Below are 25,487 nucleotides of genomic sequence, written 5' to 3'. Positions count from 1 at the left end.
ATTCATCACTGAATCTACACTAGACTTTTTAATGTTCTAATTGTCATTGATGGTCTTTACTGTATTATTTCCAGACAGTTCATAATGACACCAGCTGAACAAATGATGATTTGTGAATAGAGTAAGACATTGACTAGATTATGTTGTGCCATTGATTTTTTTTAAATGCCCTGGTTTCACAAAATACAGCTAGTCTCCTCTCTATTGATGGGTTCTGCATCCACTAACCATGGATTAAAATTGTATGGGTTTTTAAAAATTGCACGTGTACTCCTCACATCAAGACTTTCTTCTTTGCCATCATCCCTGGAACAATCTCACAAAGCATTTCCATGGATTAGGTGTTAATAATCTAGTGAGAATGTAAAGTTTATATGTGGATGTGCATAGGTTCTATACAAAATAGTTGACTATCTTAAGATTTTGGTGCCCGAAGGAAGTGCTGGCACCAATTTCCCAAATGACCCCAAGGAATGACTCTCTTCTAAAATCATTTGACTCCTCCCTATACGCTGTCACTATTAATGGCAGCAGAATTGTGACAAGGTGACTTGTGCAGTGACAGTGATAGCTGAAATGCATTCATGGAGTGCTTACTGTATTTTGAGCACCCTGCTAAGTGATATGTGATTAGTATCCCAATGGAACTTCATGGCAACATCATAGCTCTGATTCCCAGCTTAGTTGGGGAATAGGGTTTTAGGAATTTAACGAGCCCTCAGAGCTAAATAGATCCAGAGTTGGACTTGAAGTTTCAAAGTCTGTGCTTTGACACATGATGCCAGATACCCAGCCTATGGTTAATAGGTACAGAATTCTCAGTAAGCAGTTGAAGAAAACTGTGGATTCCTGCATGGAAGAATTCTTGTTTTTGTCATAAAGAGGATAAACACATGGCAAGTTGAAATTTCCTTAAGAGAGCTTCACTGAGAGGTAACACAAATTCAGAAAGACAAATGGCATGGTTTCTCTCATTGGCAGATGTTAGCTTCAAACTTTCAGATGTGTGTTCTATTTGGAAGAACCAACGAGGTCAGCAAAATGTAAGGGAGGGAGCTGGATTTCAAGCAACGAGAGATAGAACAGAGTGATATAAAGGCCTAAAAGGGAACAGTGGAACAGGAAGAGTCTTAGTGAGGGTTTTACTGCTGTGAACAGACACCATGACCAATACAAGTCTTATAAAGAACATTTAATTTGGGGCTGGCTTACAGGTTCAGAGGTTCAGTCCATTATCATCAAGGCAGGAAGAGCATGACAACATCCAGGCAGGCATGGTGCAGGCAGAGCTGAGAGTTCTACATCTTCATCTGAAGGCTGCTAGCAGAATACTGGCTTCCAGGCAGCTAAGACAATGGTATTAAAGCCCACACTCATAGTGTCACACCTACTCCAACAAGATCACACCTCCAAATAGTGCCATTCTCTGGACCAGGCATATACAAACCATCACAGGAAGGTTGAGATGGAGAGAGTTATGGGAGGACAGGGCAGAGAAGGGAATGGAGCTAGTAAGTAAAACTAGAGTTATATGGAAATGTACTGTTATGGAAATCTTCCTAAAATAAACAAATTCACATAGGTAAAGAAGAGTTTAATTATAGTTATCCTATAATGAGGCAGCAATACCCCTATGACACACTACAGGATAATAAATAAAAGAAAATTCATCGCCAGGGACAGGAATGTGTTACCTCATTTGGAGTTGTTAGCTAAAGATGTCCCATAGATTCTCCAACCTTGCAGGACATCACCATTGCTCCTGGTGACCCTCTGGACTTTTGTTGGTAATTCCTACTGCTGAAGATACCAACCCTTGAGTCATAGAATGTGAAGAAATCAAGCTGGTACTCAGTTGGAAGCTTCATCCCTACTAGATAGCTTTTATAATGCCGGAGGTGCTATGCACACTACCAGAGGATAAAATAAATCACTAGTCTTAGCTAACTGTGAACTCTGTAAGCTATAATAACAATTGCCCTGGCAAGACACTGGTGCACTAGTGCATGAATGCCATGGGAGTAACCAACCACTATTTGACTTAAGGCCTGCTCCAAAAACTGAAGCCCATAATTGGCACCATTATTAGGGCCAAAAGCATGTGGCTGAGCAGGTCATAGGCCTTGGGGGAGAGTGGAGTACTATTACTTTCTTAAATGGTCACAGTACTAAGCTGACTCCTATTGATTTATTTGTTATGCTCGCAAATCAGTTTTTCTCTCAATCTTCATAGAAATTTTTTGCAGTAGATGACAATGACATAGGTTATATATATATATTTGCAGTAGCTAACAATTAATTAGCTCCTAGTTGATGTACGGAGAGTGAGAGACTGTGGAGTGTTCACACTTAGTAAATGGGACATCTATATCTCACTTCCTCCTCCCAAGGCTCAGGGATCATCCAGGATAGGGAATGGAAAGAGTGTAAGAGCCAGAGGCAATGGATGGTTACAGGAAACATGTGCTATCCAGACACAGCAGCACAGTTGTTCATATGAACTCATAGCAGATGGCACTGCACAGAGACCTGTATAATCTCAAACCAGACAAAATCCAAGAGTGGAGGGGGAGGACTGCTTCTAGCTAAGGAGTTCTTGGCAACCGATGGCTGCTGGGAAAGAAAGGTTTAGCATTCTTAAAGCTGTGGCCCCTGGCATACCAAGCACATTCCAGATGATGACCATCATTTAAGAATATATGGGCAGCAAAATGGTACTTGATGGGTTTTAAAAAATCAAAGAGGATATGATGTTCAGTGACTAGGGAAAAGGGGTATGCATCTGCCATGAGTTGGTGGAGGGAGATGAATCTGATCATATTCCCTTGACATTTCCTGGCAAACACAGAAGTGGATGCTCACAGTCAGCTATTGGATGGAACACAGGGCCCCCAATGGAGGAGCTAGAGAAAGTACCCAAGGAGCTAAAGGGATCTGCAACCCTATAGGTGGAACAACAATATGAATTAACCAGTACCCCCGGAACTCATGTCTCTAGCTGCATATGTATCAGGAGATGGCCTAGTCAGCCATCATTGGGAAGAGAGGCCCCTTGGTCTTGCAAACTTTATATGCCTCAGTACAGGGGAGTGCCAGGGCCAAGAAGTGGGAGTGGGGGGGGAGGGGAGTGGGGGGAGTCTGGGGGACTTTTGGGATAGCATTTGAAATGTAAATGAAGGAAATACCTAATTAAAAAAAAAGAAATGAGGGTAAACAAAAACAGAACTTAACTCCCTTTAGCTCAAGTAAGATGGGAACAGCTAATATCTAAGGAGAAAGCCAGGAACAGAGACACAATGAATATGTGAAGTGAGTTGCAGGGAATCTGACCAGGTGCTTACACTGTCCATGATGTCTGGGGAAACTACAGAAGCAGTTTCCCCGACATCAGTTAACACTCGAGTCACCCACAGGGCTAACAGAGCTGTGTCTGAACTCTCTTATCCACAACTCTCTTGCCAAAAGTTTGTGCATTTCCACAGGAAGGGGTGCTCTAGAGTGCGCACTTGCCAGCCCATGGCCTTGGCCTGTCTCGTCTGCAAACTCAATGGACTGAGATGAATTGAAGTCCATTTACATTTGCCTGGTAAGTCTTTCCTCAAAAGAAACAGGTTGCAGAATATTATGTACCCAGTAGGTGAAAACAGACAGTCTCTGGTTGAAATAGGTACTGACACTCCCCTTTGGTAGGTGAAAAGTTCTCAGACCTCTTGGCCCAGATTTCCTAAAACCTTGTTCACTGGCTCATTAAAAGGCTAGAAAACCTATAGACCTCCTCCCTCAGACTCCTGTGACCTCACACTCTCCATATGTACTCAGTACAAATTGGTATCTATCTTGAATGGGTAATGAGGCTTTAAAGGGTAGAGCTTAAAGCTTTCACGGGAAATTTCAACTCATTGCGAGAATGCTGTCCAGGTAGACTGTTTTCCTCTGTTCTTCCACCTCTATCATACCTCTTGAGTTCTGGCCTTGAGGTAAGCAGCTTGTTCCACCACAGATTCCTTGCAGTTATGTGCTGCCATGACATAGGTCCCAAGTTACAGGGATAATCAAGTATCCATGAGCCCAAATTCCAAAATGGTGAGCCAGAATAAAGCCTTCCTTCAGCAAGTCAATTCTGGCAGTTATTTGTAAAACTGGTTGGGGAATATGAACACAGTACTGTTTCTGAATATGGAGCCTACTGAGAGCCATTGGTGATTAGAATTCCTTGAGCGCTGGGCATTGAGTCATTGACCAGTTCCTTCTGCCATAAGGCTTCAATGGATGGTTTACCTAGGTCAAAGTAGGATTAGCCTGATTTTCTGCTCCAACTATTTCATTCCTCTTTCTAACCTACCTACCTTCCTTCCTTCCTTCCTTCCTTCCTTCCTTCTTTCCTTCCTTCCTTCCTTCCTTCCTCCCTCCCTCCCTCCCTCCCTCCCTCCCTCCCTCCCTCCCTCCCTCCCTCCCTTCCTTCCTTCCTTCCTTCCTTCCTCCCTCCCTCCCTCCCTCCCTTCCTTCCTTCCTTCCTTCCTTCCTTTCTTCCTTTTCTTCTTAAAAATTTATTATTTTTCTTTTATGTTTACTAGTGTTTTGTCAGTGTGTTCGTAAGTGCACACTACTCTCATGCTTGTGGAGGACAGAAGAGGATCCTAGATCCTCTGAAACTGGAGCAGCTGTAAGCTTCTATGGAGATGTTAAGGTCTAAACCTGTATTCTCTGCAAGAACATGTTTCTTTTAATTCTAAAGCATGGAATTATATGTTCAACGTAATTCTGTGAGTCATGTCAAGTTTCTTTATTGTTTTGTTAAAATGGACTAAGAAATTATTCAATTGATCAACCAATATAAAATCCCCTAAAATCTCCCCTGGGCTGGTAGCATAGCTCAGTGTCAGAGCACTTACTAGAGTGTGCAAGGATCTGGGTTTGATCTCCAAGACACCCACCCACATAACACTCCCCCCTCTCCTCAATCAAAATGACCAAAACAGAATCCCCAAATCTTTTCCAATTCCAGCTAGACAGATGCATCATCTGCTTGTACAAACGTTGCAGCTTGCCACTCCCAAATCAGTTCCTCAGAGAAGGCACTGCAGCAGCTCCTGCCCTCCACACACTCTCATCAGGCCTGGGCTCTCCTTTGGTTGCCTATCACACAGCATATGACTTTGAACTTCCATTTCATTCAGCTGTGAGCCGAATGTTCTAGGTGAGAAAACTGAGAACATTGGGTAAGGGTGAAATTGAGATGGAACCATGCTGCAGGATTTGACCTTCACCCTAGACAAACTTGCGCGCACACTCAGTAGGTCTTCAGCTAGCCATTAATGAAAGATTGCCAGAATCAAACCATTCTACAGAGAATTAGCAAGAGTCAGCCATGGCCACTTAAGTGTCCATGAGAGGAAAGAGCAATTCTTTATTGTTAGTGCCAACACCTTGGATAATATACTTTTTATCTCTTCTCATAATGATAATGTAGATAAATTTCATAAATCAAATCTCTGCAGTAAAAAGGTTAATAAGTTTATGCTGTGTAATTGAAAGCCATATTAGTGATTAAAAGGATTTTATATATCAGTTTTCTGGGTCACCAACTAATTATTTTCAATGGCCAGTAATAAAACACGGCACCATGCCTGGCTAGACATTGCAAGCCATCAGATGCTAAATCACGTGGAAAGGACTACCTTAGGTTGGCTGGGCTTTCCTTTGGGATGTGGAGCCATTGAAATCTCTGCTGTTTATTTTGTGTCAAGCTTACAATGTGTTCTGAGGTTTCCTTTTACTCTAAGTAAGCAAGCTTATTTCGTCCTCCCAAGTGGAAAAGGACATGCTGGGCTCCTAGAAACCTCAGATAGCTATAATCAGTCATATTTAATGTTTCATCAACAACAGGGTCATGGCTTAACTGTGTAACACACTTGGCCATCTTTGCAAAGAAAGGAGTATTTGCAAAGGAAGGGGAAGTCTGTGGGCTGGAATGTATTGGTGTTTATTCAAACATCCTTAAGACATCGCAGGAAAAGTAATGCTAGATGCAGACTTACTAGAGGCCACTGAAGTATTCATTGTAAACCTAAGGTTACTGATGTGGGAAAACGGGCTTAGAGTCCACTGAAGTCACAGTTAGAATGCAGCAAGCTGATGCTCAAACTTGATTTTGTCTGACTTCCCACCCAAATAAACTATTGAGATGTTTGTACTCCTGGTTTCATCAAGTTGTAACTTACACATAAGTGCATATGATTGGGTTTGAACTTGTGTGACATTGATGCTCTGTGTATACAGGGATGAAGCATGGCTACTGAATTGTATGTAGAACCTTTTCTGTCATAAGTAAGTGATGTACCCCACAACAATAAGAGAGAAAACTAACAGATGACAGAGCTTCCTCTCTGGAGGTTGAATGAAGGTGAACAGAATTTAGATAGGAAGGAGGCACTGACAGGGGACATCTGTTTTAATTTTTTCTATTATTCCTTAAGAGAGGCCTTGATGTATTATTTAGCCAAAGAGCTGCCACCTCTAGAACCATGATAGAATGGTTTGCACAGTCAAAACCAAAGCAAAATATGAAATTTTGAGCTTAACATCTCAACCAAATAATTCAAGTGTTCTTTGTTTGACACTTGAATGTCTGATTTTGCATTGTTATAGAGAAAAACTAAATTTGGGAACCTTCTGTGTAGTTGAGCAATTCTTTTGTTCCTCCAGTTGTTTTTCAGGTTCTGGAATTACCTTGCAAGGTAGGGAATCTGTTGGGTCCTCTGTGCCCCTCCTTGTGTGTGTGTGTGTGTGTGTGTGTGTGTGTGTGTGTGTGTGTGTGTGAAGGCAGGGACAATTTGTAAAGCCAGTCCAACGGAGTTCTACAAAGGCTGTGAATGGTGGGTTTATTAGGTAGTTTGAATCACTAGGTTATTTTCTTCAAAGGAACCTGATTTGTAGATGAAACCAAAGGTGAAAATTGAAAGGTAGGTATCATTGTCCTTTTAAACTTGATGCATTCTTGATGTCTTAGTCAGAGTTTCTATTCCTGCACAAAACATCATCACTAAGAATCAAGTTGGGGAGGAAAAGGTTTATCCAGTTTCCACTTTCACATTGCTGTTCATCACCAAAGGAAGTCAGGGCAGAAACTCACACAGGGCAGGAACTTGGAGGCAGGAGCTGATCAGAGGCCATGGAAGGGTGCTGCTTACTGGCTTGCTCAGCTTGCCTTTTACCCAGGACTACTAGCCCAGGGTAACAATGAGTTACCCACAATGAGTTACTCACAATGAGTTCTCCCTCATCGATCACTAGCTGAGAAAATGCCTTATAGCTGGATCTCATGGAGGCATTTCCTTAAGGGAGGCTCCTTTTTCTGTGATAACTTCAGCTAGTGTCAAGTTGACACGAAAAACCAACCAGTACACTTGAAAACTGTCTTTGAAACATGCCAGCCAAATCACTATCGGGAGACAGGATGAAGATGGCACAAAGATTTTACACTCCGAGTCCTCCCTGTGGGTGTGGTAATTACAACTAGGTGCATACGTACCTTGACATCCAAGGCTGAGGAGCACTGATCTTTGGTGAATAAATGATTGCTTGCATCTCCCATGGATGCCTATGTGGAATGTGTGAGCAGTTCTAGGTGCTTCTTGGAGGAAGTAGGAGATGTAATTAACTCAATAACCCTAGGGAAGGCTCAGAAACATGCAGGGAATAAAAGACAAATAGTCTTTTTGGGGTCCAGTGGAAAGATTCATGTTGCAAGGAAAAGTGGCTTTCCACATTTCAAGCATCCTTGATTCACTTGTGGCAGAACATTCTCAGATACCGTTAACCATTAAGCCATATCGCAGAAAGAAATAATGGGGGAAGAGGGAGGAATAAGAGATTTAGAGAATGAACAGGCAGGGAAGTATGGAAGGGATGATTTAAAAGCATACAGACCAACACATATATTCCTGTTTATATGAAAGCAGATGCACTTCAGATGGCTTGAGGGCACAAGTGGCATTTGTTTTTAATGGGAGGCATATTTTTAATAATATCAAATTTATTTATCAACGTCTCTTCTGACTTGCCTAGACACTGTAATCAGGCCTTGGTGACGTACATGGGAACTGTGGATGAAGGTTAAGGACAGAAGAAGGGAACTGAGTGCTGGGCACTTGGAGTTTGATGGAAGGGTAGGGAAGGCAGTGCTGCAATCTAGCATCCCAGGTTTCAGTGGTGGATCATGTTTGAAGGAAAAGCCATCTCTGTCAAGAACATGATCATTGCTGACCACGAGAAGGAGTGGGTATACAGGAAAGTGGAGACTTTTCCTGAGAAAGATGATAAAAACAGGATTTGTCTTCTCTGCTCCTTTCTCTCTAAGGCTTATCAGAGATTCCTATTAACTTTCTACATCTCCATCCTCTCTCCAATAAAGCCTTCACCATGTTTCTCTTTTTAAATTTATCTGATGAACATAACTACTCTAGCAAGAGAATGCTACCACTGGCTCTACCAACTATTATAAGGAAGGAGTGAGCTGACATTTGAATCCTCTCTCCTCTCTCTCTCCTCTTTCTCTCTCGTCTATCTCTTCTCCTTTTCCCTCTCCATCTTTTCCCCTCTCTGTCTCTCCATCTCTCTATCTACCTCTGTCTCTGTCTGTCTCTGTCTGTCTCTGTCTGTCTCTATCTCTCTCTCTGTCTGTCTCTCTGTCTGTCTCTGTCTGTCTCTCTCTGTCTTTCTCTCTGTCTCTGTTTCTCTCTCTCTCTCTGTTTCTTTCTCTGTCTCTGTTTCTCTCTCTCTCTCTCTCTCTCTCTCTCTCTCTCTCTCTCTCTCTCTCTCTCTCTCTCTCTCTGTGACATAGATGTTCCACTTAAGTCCCAGAACACTGAAGACATTTATTCTCCACACTTCAACCCATTTTATAAGTTAACTGCTACACACTGCACAAAGAAACTTCTCTGGTGAGGTCTGAGCACTACACTAATCTATGGGTATGGAGATACATATTTATAGGACAATTAATACCATAGCCATTTAATAAATGACAGTAGTAGGTCCACCCTGGAGACTATGAGCTCCCAGCTGTGGGTTATGGACAGATTTACAGTACCAGGCACACATTTCTTCCTGTGAAGTGGACCCCAGATACAATCAGAGAGCAGTTGGTTACCACTATAACTGCTGCACCACTGCTGCACCATGAGCATTATTTTAGCTTGCAGTTCACAGCTAAGTGAGGCTATTGATGGCTTTTCTTTCACAGCATCCTGCATAGCACTTAAGGAACTGTGAATTATAGGCAGCAGGAGGATGCTTCCCAGTCAGTACTGTGCATATGTGTGTGGGGGGACCAATGATGGCTGTCAGGCCACTCTTCTCAATTTCTCTCCATATTAATTTAAAAAAGTAATTATTGGAGGATGGAGAGATAGCTCAGTGGTTAAGAGCACTGACTGCTCTTGCAGAGGTTCTGAGTTCAACTCCCAGCAACCACATGGTGTTTCACAACCATCTGTAATGGGATCTGATGCTCTCTTCTGGTGTGTCTGAAGAAGTCAACAGTGTACTCATATACATAAAATAAATTAAAAAATAAGTGTGTGTGCTGTGAGTGTGTGTGTGTCTAAAAAAATAATTATTTAAAAATGAGTGGTAAAGACCGAAGCAGACTCAAAGGCAAAAATACTTGCTCCTATTGGGTCAACATTAGGGTAATGATTAAGTAAATATTCCTCCTTTATGGGTTATTGTCTCACTATAAAAGTGTTCATCAATATTTTACCCCAAGCCAACATTTTGAAACTTGAAATTCCATCTCAACCTTATTCAATATAATGAAGATAGAAAAGCTAAAAATGTGCCCACTGAAGGGCCAGTAGCATCCTGACAGAACATCTTGTTCTGGATCCTGGGACACATGCTTCCAGTGGACAATATGAGGTGAATAACTTGAAAACACACACTGCCTGTCAGAAAGATTTCCAAGATAAGGCACAGGAGTAGGAGGTGACTGGCACATGACTGAGATGAATCCCCAATATTAATGCATTACAGAAGTCAAATACAGTCCATACTGAGGGAACTGGCTCTAGGACTTCCTTGGTCACTGAAATGTGTAGATGTTCAAGCCTCATCTATAAAGTCACAGTATTTACTTATAACTTATGTGCATCTTCCTGCATACTTTAAGTCCTTGCTCGATGAAATATAGTGTCTGACAGGGTAGAATATCTATGTATTCAACTTACAGAATGACAGAGAAATGGCCTGCTCTCATTCAGTACAATCCCAACAGTGTGCCTGGGTGATTTTCAATTTGTACTTGGTAAAATGGACGGTGTAGAATACATAGGCCCAGAGGGCCAACTGCTCCCTAGTCTAATTCTTACTTCACTGTGGTTCGGAGTCAAACCCACTTTAGTCTGCACCAGAGTCTGCACTTCACCACATCGTCCTTCTGTGCGCTTCTCCGGGGTCTGTTTCTTTTCTTTTTGGAAAACACAACAGTCCACTTACTGTGGCTGTCCAGTTACTGACCCACACCCAGTGTCTCAAGGGTGCTGAGCCTCTGGTGTCTGTTCTGTTCTTCCAAGGCTTCGTGGTGAAGGGTACAAGTACCGTCAATGAGTAATAATGACTTTGAGTGACTGGTAAAGCAAACCTTCAGAATGAGTACTATTCCCATTTTCTAGACAATTCAGAGTTTAGTAGACATGTGCGTGGCACAGACAAACTCACGTGGTAATAAGTTACCACCAGAATTTCTAGCCAGATTGGACTGTCAATACTCCCTTTCTACCTACATTTATGATTTTCTAAAAAGCAGTTACTTATTTTTCATTTGTGCATTTGCGTGCATGTGCATGCAGACACGTGTGTGTATACATGTTCTTGCCACTGCATATGTGCATGTGTGGGAGCGAAAGCTCGTGGGAGTTGATTCTTTCCCTTTTCCATGTTGGGTCCTGGGAATTGAACTTAGGTTTTCAGGCTTGGTGGCAAGACTTTTTACTCACTAAAAAATTCCCTCTCTCTCTCTCTCTCTCTCTCTCTCTCTCTCTCTCTCTCTCTCTGGTGGAAGTAGGGTAGGCAGGAAAGCATGCAGAGGACATCTGAGACTCGACATCACTGACTTTCTGTATAAGTTAAGAGTCCTGGCTTGGGAAGCTTCAACCTCCTGGGAGGCTACAAGGTAGTAGTCTGGGGTCCCTATGAGGCAGGGAAAGACTGGCCTCAGTGCTGGGAGACAGGATGCCCATACTGGCTATCGACACAAATCAAATTCTTGAAAAGGAACCAAGTAATGTGGCCCCAAGAGTCAGCATCGACCCAACATTTTGCCCATTCTCATCTGTGCCAGAAGATTTGAACCTCCCCACCTGACTCGCTTTCCTGTAGGAAAAGGATGGCAAAAGTGAATGGAAGACCGATTGAGAGAATGAATGAATAAGAAAATAAGTATACTGATTCTTATTGTCAACCTGTGAAATCTATAATAGAAAATTTAAACCATGTCTAACCCCCTGGGGCGGGTAGTTGCTTCTGATTTACTGAAACTCAGGTTTCCAGAAGATGAAAGCTGCATGATTTTTAAATTAGCTTTCTTTGTGCTTTGGAAGTCACCTCCACTACTGTTGAGGATGGTGGGGACTGAAAAAGCCTGCAGCATCTATTTAACAGGCACATTTATTTGGTGTCTAGGCAGAATCCTTTGAGGGTTTATAATCTGAGAAATAGATTGTAAATCCTCTAAATTAGTGGGGCCATGTAACTTGTCCAAGATCAAACAGCCAATGAATGACACTTGAGAAGTCTAGTCCGGTTTTCCCTCCTGACAGAAGATGGGTTCACTTCTGGCAGGCAAGTTGCCCTTGTAAATGAACCCTCAGATTTTGGAAGTTACATAGATAGCTGTGAGGGATGGGTGGGAAGCCACTTCACCAGACCATCCACTGAGGCTGTCCTGGTTGTCAAGGGAAGGCGTTACTCCCAGAGCTGTGTTTCACGATCTTCACATACCTAAGACTTATTTGCATTTTGTAAAAAGTGCAAACCTTGATTAATTCAGTCTGGGATGGAATCTAAGGCTCTCTTGACTCCTAAGAAGCTTACACGGGGTGGATTTGCTTTACTGCTGTAGGGACCAGTCAGTGACCTAGCAGTGGCTTTACCAGGGACAGGGCTGATCTTGTGCATAATCATCTGATGTCCTGAGAGCCATTGTCACCATTGCTGGAAACATCTGAAGCCAGGGTTCCATGTACACCATGATTCCTGCTACTCTTCATTGAGTACCTGAATCTCTACCCATTCAGATAGATTCAAAATGAAAGGACGGTTTCTCATAAGGCAGAGACAAACTCTGAAACCCCATTGGGGACTGGAACTGGACAAAACAAATTCTCGTTTGTTTCTTGTTTAGTTGCTCATCAAGATTGCCCTCCAGTGTTGGCCCTGGCATCAACCTTTCTACAGCCCAAGCAGGGCATTTTCTCATGACCTACTGCATCTATCAATCCCAGACACTCTCTGGTCTACTAGACTCAGTCTGTGCTCCAGGTTTGACTCAGTACCAGACAGGAGTGTGGGGGAGGCAGGATTCCTGCTGGGCTCACGGGGCTGTTGAGGCTGAGGACTCATGGGTTGGGAGAGACATGATGGGCATGTCTACTGCATCAGTCCTTTGTGCTGTGCTGCACGTCTAATAGATGAGGCGATAGTGGTTCGAAGCTGTTCTGCCTAACACAGCTGCTCAGTGAGAGAACTGACTCACAGCCTCATCTCTCCATGCTGCGGTCTAGGATCTTCCTATGACATTGTACCTCATGGTTTCATGGGCCTCGTCGAAACCTGCCTCCTCTCTTCCTCGCTCTCTTTAAGACATCATTTCTCTGTTAATATCCTCTCAGGACAACTACAGTTGAAGAGGAGCTGGATGCACCTTTCTGGGGCTCTTTCCAGATGAGCCCCCGTATAAATTCATTCCATAACTTTGGTTGAATAGCCAGTGTAGAAGGAGGCACAACATTAAGATTAATAATTTCCTGAAGCTCAGACTTGAGCTGGACCAAACAGAGCACTAAGTGCTGGTTCCTGATGTCTTTCAAACATCATGGGTGTCCCTCCCAGTGACTGTGATCTACTTTTTGTTCTATAGTCCCCAGGACTATGGATCTGTACAGCCCATTGGGTGCTCCACCATCTTTCTGTGGGACTGTGAACCCAGGGGATTTTGTTATTCATCAGTGTTAATGTCACAGATCCAGCATGCCTAGTACTTCTGGATCCCCTACAGTGCTTGGCCCGTGTCCCCATTAGAAGCTCTACTTTGCTGGTTCACTTATGAGATCTCTCTACCCTATAAGCCTTGCCCATAGTTACAGTTGCCTATACATAACAGAATGGACCAGATGGGTAGAAAGTGAAAGAGGAGATGATGGTCACCCTTTTTGAGTGAGCTGCCCTCACTCATTTTCAGTCCCAGTTAAGATGAACAAATACGTTGATTGAACACTGTCTGTCTAAGGTCCCGTGTCTGCAGTCAGGATAAATCAAAGCATCGAGAACTGGCTCTGATGAATCTGTCCGTGCAAAGAGTCCAGTGCAAAGCCTATTGTCATAGTGATGGCGTTTCTGGAAAAGATACACATGAAATACGAAAACCTTTATTCTGGGTTTTAGCTTCATAGCCACAGTACAACTAACTGGATCTATCTTTTAACTTTTCTGAATTCAGTCTAAATTCTCATTTCTTGCTTCAGGGATAATTAGATAATGAATGGCAATACGGTGATTAAAAAGTATAAAACATTACTCCAGAGGCAGTTTTTCCTATGTCACAACCATTGGAAAGATGAAACTAGTTTAGACAAACATTTAAGGGAAAAGATGATGGAAGAATGAAAAGGTCGCAGTTCTTCACAAAGTCTGCCACATTCAAGCGAGTAGAATCTCAGTTAACAATGGCCCCAGTTTGCTTAGTGATCATTTTCCTAAGCGTAAATTCTGATGCCTCCAGCAAAACATGGCTCCCTTTGTTAATTGCAACTTCAGTGGCCTCCCTGGGGGTCCCTCCTCTCCTGCACCCTTGTAAAAAAGTGTGCATGCCTGTGGCTGTCTACACAGCCTTTGAAAAAAGCCGTATAAAAGGCCCCTTTTGACATTTCCCTACCCCCCTTTTCTCCTTTCTAAGTTTCATTGAACATTAAAAGTTTTTACGAGTATGGAAGAAAGGCATCTTGCCACTTGAAGTTAAGGTGTGATTCAAATTATAGGATGGCAGAGTCCATTTCTAAAGTGGTATTTAACAAGTTTCACAGATATCTTCTTTTATAGGACATTTCTCCTGGTGTAGAGACGTAGAAAATGTGACAGATTTTTTAGAAGTCTCTATAACTGTCCTTTTGCCCCAATTCTGTTTGTGGCATAGCTTGAGCTACTCACTGTTTCCTCCCATCCCTCTCTCTTTGTGGATGGATGAACCACATCATGCTTCCCTAGGAGTGCAGTTCGAGCAACCTTCATCAGTACCTTCTCACACACGACAGGCAATGGAGGTTGGTGGGTACCTAGAGGAGCCTGCCTCAGTGAGCCAGGATGTCAGTGCCAGTCTGTTCATGGGATCACTAGTGCCATTTCATGCTAAGCAGAATCCAAGCATTTTTTCCATATTAAATGAAAAGAATTCAGGTAGCAATTGAAACAGAGACCGGCATGATCAACTCTTGCAGAGCATTTTCTGTGAAAATTGTAGGTGTTTTCTCGTAAAGAAATTACAAACAAAACCACAAACAGATTGTTTTCTTATTAGCTGAAAAGGTAGGCAATATTATTGACTCAGAATTAACAATAACAACAACAAGAAAAACAACAACAACAATAACCACTTTCACCAATGTAAGCAGCTGAGCTCACTGGTAGGTGCAGGCTCAAAAGTGAGAACTTGGGAGGTATTTCTCTCCTTTTCTCTTTGGAAAGATTGCCCTTCTTCCTTGGGTTTAACTAGCTTGTTAATCTGGTCAATAATTCAAAAAAATTCTTTTCAATAGGAAGGTTGATTTATTTTGTTTGATTTTATTATTATTATTTGTCAAATTAGCTGGGTAATCACCTAATTGGTGCTTTTCACTTCACAAGTTGAACCAGGTTGGATGCAGAACAGATTGAAACTGTATCCATCCCCTGCCAATTAAAAGAGGAAGTTCTTTTCCACGTCCTGTAGAAATGTCTATGTTCCATAAATGGAGATCTAGACAGGGGGGTGAAGGACGAGGCTGGTGAGAAAATTTTTGTGGGTCTTTTTTCTGTTTAGCAAACTATCATCTCCACAGAGGCCAGGAAGCTCCTTTGGTTTGACTAGCATCGAAATACCTTCAAGAATTAATAATAGACAGCCCCCCTCAAGCCTACTCATATTTCCAACTGAGCCAAAGCACAAGGGAGACAAATTACATTTTAAACTCACAAGACAAACCTCTTCTCTCCCCTTAAAGTCAAGCAAATCTGAGTTGACTTCTCCCATAAATTCAAGAATAGAAAGTCATAAATTGAACATACGAAGGACATTGCCTCTTCTCAAGTGATGTTTCCTTGCCTTAATGGATTTAGCTGTGGCAGGGAGTCAGAGAAAAGCTGTCTTAACGAAATCTTTGACTGATTATGCATTTTTTCCCTATTCATACAAGATAGATTCATCATTCCAATTTGTCAAGCTGGCGGAGTTCCAATTAATTACACCCGGCCAAGCTCGGCTCGCGATCTGCCCATGTCAGACCTAATCTAGTGCCTCATTTGCTGGCCGCCCGATGAAGAGGTATCAGAGGTGGTGTTCCTTGAGGTACTTACTGTGATGGATGCCCCACAGTGTGGCTGGTGGCAGAGGCAGAGCCCAGGACGCGCCTTTCCTTCGAGACCAGCACTCCTGGCTCCTGTACTAATTGAGGGCTCATCTGTATGGTGGATGTTGTGGCAGACTCTATTCCTCATGGCTGGGCTGAAGGCTCCTGTGTCATGCAGACTGTTTAAATATCTGTGTGGGTCCTATGTTGCTGTCAGGTTTGTCCTTGCAAAGTGGGAGAAAGAAGGCGACTTGTCCTAGAGCTGAGTTTTGGAGCCTTTTAGTGGCTCATGTGTGACAACAGGAGGACAAGGCAGGCACAGCTAGCTGCCACGAGGCTTTGTGAGCACATCTAGAGATGCTCTTAGTATGTGCAGGTAATACCATGCGGTTTTTGATTATAGCAACTTTGTTTTCATGAGTTTGGCTTGCCGAGCACTGACCTGCTAATGAATACCATTAATTGTGAGGCTTTATGGACTTTGCTGCGATTTTTCTGATGCATGGGTGTGCTAATGTTTGATTGAGTGACTAGGGCCAAGCTCTATATTGCCATATTTGTCCTCAGACCAACTGCTATGCCATTTTGGTTGAGAAAACTTAACTCAGAGAATTTAAGTGGAATACTCAAAGTTGCATAACTAGTAGGTTGTGGCGATGAGGTATATCTGCTTGTAAGATTTGAGCTCTTCTAGGACCTCAGGTTACAGACCTAGTTACTTACAGGTTACACCTCTCCTGTTATTCAAATAGAGCAACTCTCATCTTTCTTCCTCTCCTATGAATGTGCCTAATCTGCAAACCACAGCCAGAGGCTACAGGAACCTGCTTGTAAATCAGGCTTGTGGGCTGAGGTTGCAGAGGATTATTACGGCGTCTGCTAGGGCTGTGTCTCCTCTAGATCATGGACTGACAGGTCTCAGGGAATGCTAGAGACAATGGTTGAGCATGGTCCCATATCTACTCAATGGCTTCCTTCTTCCTTTTTCTCTGTTAACCTTCCTCCCATGTCTGTCACCTTTCCCTGAAGGCATGGGGTCTACATTCCCAAGTGTCCATGAAAGGGTGGTAGATGGATCTCAGAGAGTTTTGCTGGTTAGTCAGATCTGCACAGGACAGACTTCAACCCATGGGGGAATGGAGATAGCAGAGCCAAGTGCATAAAGACCTCCTTAGGCTTGGCACTTGTGGACTTCGCTTTGGAGTCTCCCATTCTTGTTTTTCATGCTAACAATAATCCAGGACATCTGCTTAGCATCAGATTAGCCGATAGTCCAGACTTCTAGTCAATAAGTGACCAGCCAGCCATAGTTGCCTTACAGTGCTTTAGAGCTTAGCCTCATTTTAGCTTTGAAAACCTCCTTGCTTTCAAGAGGAGTGTTGGTATTGTAACCTTCCTATAGGGATACTAAAAGAAAACTCATTGTCTCACTACTATAGCCTCTTAAAAATAAATGCTCAAAAGGGTGGTCTTGATAGAGAAAGAATGTAATTGCACCAAAGATCAATATATATGTAGTTTTTTATTTTTGAGTAAAGGTCTCATATGGCCCAAGCTGACCTTGAACTCTGTAAGCAGGGAACAACCCTGAATTCCTGCCTCCACCTTCCAAGTGTCGGGCTGTAGGCATGCACCCCCTTTCTCATCGGAAAGATCAATTTCCAATGTAAAGAAGACTTCAAATGCATTAATATTCAGCATTTACATTCCTTCCCGGTCCTTAAATATAATGTGTCTTACAGTTATCAGAAACATATGCTGCTTTTCAGCAGCATTTTATAGACAACTTGCTCAACAGAAGGTGCTGGCATCCCAATATGTTTTGCTTAGTTTTGGTGTTTGCCATTGTGAGAGAGAACAAGCCCAGTGCAGTGGCAGGTGTCGTCTTTCTGAATGTAAATGAAGACACTGCCAACATGTGTCTCCCGAACCAAGGGGAAAAAAAAAGCCAAATAAACAAAAGGAACTGTTTATTTTTTTCTTGCTTTAAACTAACTTTATGATATTTCCATCGTGGGAAGGGGCTCCCTACCAGGATAGAACAGGCGAATTAAACCCAGATCTTGTTTCTAAGAAACTTGAAGTATAATAAAAGACTTCTGTTGACAAGGTGGATTTCGTAGTAAGAGTCACTGATAATCTCTTGTAGCTGTATCTATGGATCCTCATCAACTGTTAACAGTGTGAAGTACATCCATATTTGTTTGTAAATGCTCATCAGTCTAGTCCCCTGACACCTAGCTCACTTCTTCCTTCTGCTATGGACCAGTCCCTAAAGCAGTACTGCTTCTCAAGGCTAGGGAATCCGATAGTACTACGTCCATTGTCTGATAGGCATACTTAGAACCTGTGCCTCACTGGCTGTTAAATATTTGGGATGCTGTTCCTGAATGAAGTGATGCTAGGCCTGTTCATGAACTCTGTACCTCTGATGCTTAATTTTGAATGTTGACCTGGCTGAGCTAAGGGATGCTTAGATAGCTTGTTAAACATTCCTGTGTGTCTTTGTAGGCATTTCTGGAAGAAGTTGGCATTTTAATGGGTAGACTAAGGATCCAATCCATTGAGAGCTTTAACAAGAGAAGAATTAGGAGGCTTTCTGTTTGAGCTAGACTATCCATTTCTCTTGCTTGAAAGACTCAGGTACTCTGGTTCTTGGGTCTTGGAGTGTCAACATTTACACTGTCAGACTTCTCATTCAGACTTGAGCCATACTAACGGCTTTCTTGGGTCTCTAGCTTATTGATGACAGATTGTGGGAAGTCTCTGCTAAACTCTTCATGATACACTTTCCACCCAAGACTGTCGAGCTTTTCTTCCTTCCTTCCTTTGCTTCTTCGGCTTTCGTTTTTATATGTTTTGAGATTCTGTCATTAGCTGCTCAGGTCATTTACAGTCATGACGTCATCCTGATGAAAGGATTAACTCAGCATTATGAATTGTCCCTCCTTATTTATTTATTTTTGTACAGAAGTACGCTCACGTGTATGTGTATGTGTGCAGGTGTTTGTGTGGGTCACACACACACACACACATACACACACACACACACACACACAGTTGAGAGGGCAGCCTTGTGTGTCAAGTTAGCCTTTTAATGGGTAGACTAAGTAAAACAGTATCCAATCCTTTCTTCACCTGGTCTCCCCCTTTTTGAGCAAGCTTTCTCATTGGTCTGGAGCTGGTTGCATAGGCTAGGTGTGCTGGTTAGCAAACTCCAGGGAACCACCTGTCTCTGCCTCAGCACCTGGATTACAAATGTGTGTTACTAAACTTGCCTTTGTTTAACCTGAGTGTAGGAGATTGAAGCCAGGTACTTGAGCTTGCACTGTAAGCACTTTGCTGACTGAGCTAGCTCCCTGCTTCTTGTTATCTCGAAATTGATGTTATCCACTGCTGGTAAAGCCATGTCTACTTTTTGGGGGATGAGTTTCTATGGTACCTCCTTTTTAGTTCTTCTATTTTTAAACCTATATGTATCGTTAAATTAAAGTTTTTCTTTTGAAGATAGCACATAGGATGGTCTTAGCTTTTGAAGTATTATTGTTGTTGTTATTACTATATCTATATCTACATCTGAAGAGGGTCTGTCAGTATCCTTATATTGAATGGACTGTTTAATGTGGTTGGCTTAATTTTGCTGTTTTTTTTCACTTGTATATCTGTTTTTCAACCACTTTCTCTTTTCTTACCTTCCTAGATTATCAGATCTGTTTTAGAATTTTAGCTTTACTTTTCATTGATATTTCCACCCAATGTGGAAGTCTTCTCTTGTTTCCCCAGTTCTTCAAATAGACTTGAAATGTAGATTAAAAAATGAAGAATGAGGTCTTGAGAGATGATTCTGGGGTTAGAAGCACTGTTGTTCTTATAGAGGGACCTGGGTTTGGTTCCCAGCATACACAGGTGGCTCCCTACTGTCTCTCTGTTCTACAGGATGCCATGCCATCTTCTGGTCACCATGGGTACTGCACACATTCACACAGATAAATAGGCAGGCAAAACACCCATACTCATAAGATTAAAAATGAATAAAATCTCAAAAAATTGAAAATACATCTCAGGAAATGAGTCACATGTAGGGGACATCAAACTGTCTGCCACAGTAACTGGAGGAAGACCATGACAATAGGAGTCTCTGTGCTGACTAACATAGAATTTAACATCATTTAAGCCTACTTTGGATCTGGAAGATTTCTTGTAAAATCATAGACATCTGGATTGTTTAAAATTCAGTACATTTGAGCCCCTGAATTCCATGAGCCTATTGGGTTTGGCACAGTCTTCCAGAAGCACAGACTACCTGCTTTCATAGGCCAAGATCCTGCTGTTTAACTTGAGTCTTTCCATTTGTTCGGTCAGCATTGTGTTCTGGGTCTCAAAGTTTAAAAGGATAAATTAGACTTCTTTATATAGAGCCTCTCTCTGAGATGCATCTTTGGGGAAAGCAGAATGTGAATCGATGTAATTCACATATTTGCAATTCCTATCAGGTAAGAGGGTTGGAGCACCCTGAGCTGGTGCCTCTAAGGCCAAGTAAAGTCACCTCTGAAGAATGTGATGATGGGAGAGTTCACTATTGTGAAAAGAAATCTTTTCAATTCTCAGATGCAGATTCAAGACTCAGTAAGTGGGCCAGGGAAGTTTAGACAAAGTGGATGGCAGATTTCTACCCCCCAGGTCATAGGAGAGGCTGAAGTTAAAGTTTTTTCATCTGAAAGGATGGCTCGAGAGCAGTCTTCTTAGAGGCTGGAAGGATCCTAAGCCTCTGGATAAAGACACGAGTGAGTGAGATTCAAGCTCACCGCAGTTACAGTGCTCAGAACACACTGAGCAATGCTTCTGGATTTTTTGTCCTCCTGGACTCAAGTCTGCTATGGGTATTATTTCAGATATGAATGTATGGCTGGACTCTGTCATGGTCCAGCCCCATGGTGCTGAAAGGAAATTTGAGACATAATCAAAACACACAATAAAGGGTGACTTTGTTTTATTATTATTAATAAAGAACACAGAGGATGTGTGTCCCCTACCAACTAGATGTGGGTGGTTACTAGTGAGGGCTGGAACTCACGGCCCATGGCAGATGAGGGTCAACTCACATTTTGGGCTTTGCAAGAAGAATCAGAGAAGAAACCACATGCTCTGCTGGGTGGCACACAGTCATGTATCAGTGCAAACAGATAGATGGACCCCTTGGCTCATCTATTTTGGAGCTTCATAAGGGGAGAAAATAAACTCCCTGTGATAGGAAATTAGAAAAGACAAGAAGACTGGGATCTGTGCCCTAAATCCATCCTTTTAGATTAATATTTACTAATAGATATTAAAACATGGTCGACAAATGAAAGCCCCGTAGACCATACAGCTGGAAGGACATGCTTTCCTCTGACAGCCAGGCAGTCAACAGATGTCCAGGGATTAAAGGAAATTTAGATTATATTACCTCTCTATTTTAAAGTGCTTTTTCCTTTGTAACTCATAAGTTAGAGGAGAGAGGCAAAGGGAAGACAAGATCTCCTGAGGTCACTTTTTCAAACTTCTTTTTTTTTTTTTTAACTTAGAAAGAAGGGACACATCTAGGTTACGATGATGGGACAAGACAAACACAGGTTAACAAGGGGGCAGGCTTAAAGGATGTGCACACTTAATGCCACCCATTAGCAGTTAGAAACTTTGAGAGCATAGATGCAGAGAAATGAAATTGCTGCCTAGATGTCTGCTGGCCAGTGTCGGGTGAGGGGCATTTTCACCAGAGGATTCTGTTCCTTGCTGAAACACCTCTCAGCATCTCATCAGGTGTTGTTTTAAGTTAGGGTGGGCCACGGGAAAAATTCACAGAAGATTTGGAAGGTGGACATAAAGGCAGTTTCCCCTTTAAAGGGGAACAGGCTCTTATCATGTGGGTCAGGCTGACCTCAAACTCATGCTGATCTTTGTGGCTTAGCTTTCAACCTCTGGGATTGTAGGCACAAGTCACAGTGCCTAGCTACAGCAGCTGATTCCGGTGACTGCAAAGGCAATGGCTCTGTCTGCACGCTCCCTCCCTTCTCCACGTCTAATCTTAGAACAATATCCTATTTATAGAGCCCTTGACTCTGGCCTCACACACGGACTGAGAGTCAGACTCTGTAACAGTAGATGCTGGAGAGGCAGCTGGGAATGTTACTACTATTATTGTTTGGGAGAGCTTCTGTGTTCTTTCCAGTGCTTGCTGTCATTTTGGTTTTTGGCTCTAGGACAAGCAGATAGTAATGGAGGCTGCTGAAATAAAATATCCTACTAAAGTGATCCCGAAGAAGTGCAATACAGCTGCTTATTTTGACTTTCCTGAAATCATCGCCTTGCTGCACAGCCATGTGAAGCAATGCAGTTACTACCTGTTTATTACGAGAACCCTTGAAAGTTGAAGATGGGGGGCATCCTACTTCTTTCCCTCTGTTTTTATGAGTTAATGGAGTAAATACTTTCTTATCTAGAAAAAAACCCCAAAGCTTACTTTTACAGTTTTGTTGAAAATTAGCTGCTAATCGTAGGTTAGAAATTCATGAGTATAAAGCTCAGTTACTTTAATTTTTAAATAATAAATAAAATTGCATATATTTATTGTATATAACTGATGTTTAAACACACACACACACACACACACACACACACACACACACACACACACACACGGTGTAGTAACTAAAATGTCTATTTCTTATAAGCAGTTTCAAAGGAGAGAACATTCAATATCTACTTAATCCCAGCACTCAGGAGGCAGAGGGAGGCGAATTTCTGAGATCGAGGCCAGCCTGGTCTACAGAGTGAGTTCCAGGACAGCCAAGGCTACACAGAGAAACCCTGTCTCGAAAAACCAAAACCAAAAACAAGAAACATGTATTTGAATTATGTAGGTGCACGTCTCTGTTTGGGTGTATACACACCCTTCCTCCAACAAAACCACACCTCCTAATAGTGCCACTCCCTGGGACAAGCATATTCAAACCACCACAGGTTCTTTATTTAGTTTGAATAGTAACCCCTTACTAGATGTGTGGTTTGTCAACATTTTCTTCTTTTCTATAGACTGTTTATGAGTAACAGAAAAATACTCTCTAAAGAGCATTTCCATTGATGTTAAAATAAAGGAAGATTTTATTTTGATATAATCCCATATGCTTATTTTATTGTTTTTGAAGAATAACTAAAAAACAGACAGAACCCAAACCACTACTACAGCACACTTATATAGCACATGTACACACACAGACACACACACACACACACAGACACACACAGACACACAGACACACAGACACACACACACACACACACACACACACACACACACACACACACACACACACACACAGAGCCCAGAACAATGTTATGAAGTTTTCCTTTTATAATTCTTTTTTAGTAGTTTTATGTTTTAGGACTTACTTTTAGATCTGAATCAATTTTTCATTAATTTTTGTCTATAGTATGGAGTAGGGATAAAATTTTATCTTTTGCATCTGGGTATTTAGAAGTACTAAGTCCGCTTATTAAAGAGATTGGCGTTTTACCATTAAGTATCCCTAACCTGTTTGGCAGGAGAGACATGCTACTGGTTAAGAGCACTTGATACTTTTTCAGATGACCTGGATTCAACTCCGTGCACCTACCCAGAGCTCAAAACCCTCTATCCATCTAGTTCCAGGGGATTCAAAACTATCTTCTGGGCACTGCACACACATGGTGCACAGACATACTTGTAGGTAAAGGAGCCAGACACATAAAACAAAAATAAATACATTTTAAAGAAATTGATCATATACATTTATGAGATTTTTCCTTATTTGAGTGTGTGTGCGTGTGCATGTGTGTGTGTGTGTGTGTGTGTTATACATGTATTTGTGTACATGTGTCCACATGTGTGGGGATGTGAACACCCAGCATTGATATTAAGTGTCCTCTTTTGTCACTCTCTACTTTATATTGGGAAAAGGTCTCTCTCTCTGGAGATTGCTAACTTAGCTACCCAGCTATGCCAGGGATGCTTTCTCTGTCTCTTGAGAGCTGGAGTTACAGGTGGCCTCCATGCCTGGCTTTCATGTGGGTTATAGGAATTTGAACTCTGGTTTTTATGCATGTGTCACAAGCACTTGAGCCTTCTTCCCAGCCTCACTTCTGAGATGTCTGTTGTCTCCCACTGACGTTTGTGTCTATAACTTGGTAGTGTGTTTACAGATGAAGTGGTACAACGCCCAGCTCTGTACTTTTTGCTCATGGTTATTTTGCAATATGCATCTTTTGTGATGCCACATGAATTCGGGATTTTTAAAATATTTCTATGAAAAATACCATTGGAATTTTGCGTTGAATCTGTAGATGGCTTTAGTGGTAGTTTTGGAGTTGGGACACTTTAATAGTATGAGTACTTCTAATTCACTAGCATAGGGCATTTTCTCACTTGGTTGCAGCATTTCTGAAATCACTATTGACTAGTGTGTGTGTGTGTGTGTGTGTGTGTGTGTGAGAGAGAGTATGTGCACAGGTGTGCATGTGGAGGCTATATGCTGACATCATTTATCTTCCATTGCTTTCCACATAGATTCTTTTCAATTGAAACATTTTTTCATACAATATATTCTGATCATTGTTTCCTCTTCCTCAACTCCACACCTTTTGCTTTCTTTCTCTCTTTAGAAAACAAACAGGCAAACCAAACCAAACAAACCGGACTTAAAAAGGAAGAAAACATACAAAACACACACACACACACACACACACACACACACTCCATAAAATTGTAAATCACAGTATACAAACAAAGGATCCATAAAAAAAGAAAATGCCTAAACAAAGCTATATAAGACAAAAAGTTTACAAAAATACCATTGAGTTCATTTTTGTCTTGGCCATCTACAGCTGGACATGAGGCCCAATTAAGTATGGCTTATATACCCAATGACACTGTAATGTTAAAAAACTAAGTTTTCCTTTGTGAGTCGGTGTCAATGGTTGATAGCTTCTTGGTTAAGGATGGGAACCTGTATGCAACTGATACCACTCAGCACTGGTCTCCTTCTGACTTGAACTCATGCAGGCCCTGAATGTGCTTGTCACCGTCTTTGAATTTAGCCTAGATGGGATGTCTTCCTCAAACTCTTCCCCTCAAGGCTCAGGAATCTATGAGGAAGAAGAGGCAGAAAGACTGTAAGAGCCAGATGGGACGGATGGCTCCAGGAATCCACAGCAGGACAGATGCGCCTGGCTTTGTGAGCTAGCCTCTCTCCCTGGCTCAAGGATTGAATATTCACCCAGGTTTGCAGCCACTACACCTAGATGTTTTCCATGGGTGCTGAGGATGGGACTTAGGTCCTTGTGATTGTGTGGCAAACATTGCCAGCCACCGGAGCTATTTACCTAGCCCTTGTTTGCCAAATTATCCTTTAGCAAGTGTTTTAAAACACGTCTCTGTCTTGCAGGCTGAGGAGCTGGTGGGTGCTGAGCAGGAGTTTTGTGCAGTGTGTGTCACACACATCTGCATTACGTTTTTTCCCACACGTACCCAGCATAATTAGTAGTGCTATTCCCACCTTATAGCTGATTATTTGGGAAGATTAAGTTACTTGGCTAGGTTCAGTTAACAGCTCATTGAAGTATGAATTCAAAGTTTTCTACTTCAAAAGGTCTTGG

This window comes from Mus caroli, unplaced genomic scaffold, assembly GCF_978045245.1.
Source record: "Mus caroli unplaced genomic scaffold, Mus_caroli_1 scaffold_8, whole genome shotgun sequence".
NCBI lineage: Eukaryota > Metazoa > Chordata > Mammalia > Rodentia > Muridae > Mus > Mus caroli.
The sequence above is the reverse complement of the archived record's forward strand: the minus strand, read 5'-3'. Positions refer to the sequence as shown.